Raw genomic sequence first — 808 nt, 5'->3', positions numbered from 1 at the left:
CAGTTTAGGCCTGATCCGCAGGGAACCCTGCGGGATATGGCCTAAACCGGCAGTCAGACTTCCCACGAAAGATCCCAGATTGTGAGAGGGTGCTGGCCAGGCTAAGAGATGCCCCCGCCCCCTCCCTCCGTGCATGAATTTCATGCACTGGGCCTTTAGTAATGTCAATAATGGCCAATCTTATTTCATCTGATATTATGCTAGAGTCCACTCATAACCAGTTCACAAAAACTGATTGTTAAATATTTAGGAATTTTGTAAGCTTGTGTTAAACACAGCCATTATTAAAAATAAGTTATATAAACTTATAATTATATAAATTAGATTAAACAAAGATAATAAATGCTCAAAACTCATTATTTTCTAATTATGTATTATATTTTACCATTAATATGCTCTTAATCTAATTTACAGCTACCATGTCTGTATGATGAAATATTGTAGAATGATGCTACTGTGCATCTCTTCCCCTCTGTGTTAAGTGACATTAGAGTGGTAGTGTTTTATGGCAGGAATGGGGCTTTGCTCACTAAGTTAAATGGCCGATGACAGCAGCTACTCCCATATACCTGTAGAGTCTAGTTACATTCTAGTTACTTTTGTTGAGGGCGGCGGGAATGGCAGCAGGAGTTAGTCCTGACCAGGTTCAGCATCCTCAGTACTTGAGTTCTGGCTAGGAAAGAATTCAGAGCCCCAAGACCCAAACTATAAGAACATTTATTGGGTAAATCACAGAGGTAGAAAAAGTAATTCCTGGAAGAAATGAGTTTAGGAAATAAGTTATAGGAAGTAAAGGAAGGGCACTTGA

Source organism: Myotis davidii, unplaced genomic scaffold, assembly GCF_000327345.1.
Source record: "Myotis davidii unplaced genomic scaffold, ASM32734v1 scaffold163, whole genome shotgun sequence".
Classification (NCBI taxonomy): Eukaryota; Metazoa; Chordata; class Mammalia; order Chiroptera; family Vespertilionidae; genus Myotis; species Myotis davidii.
This window is presented reverse-complemented; position numbering follows the sequence as displayed.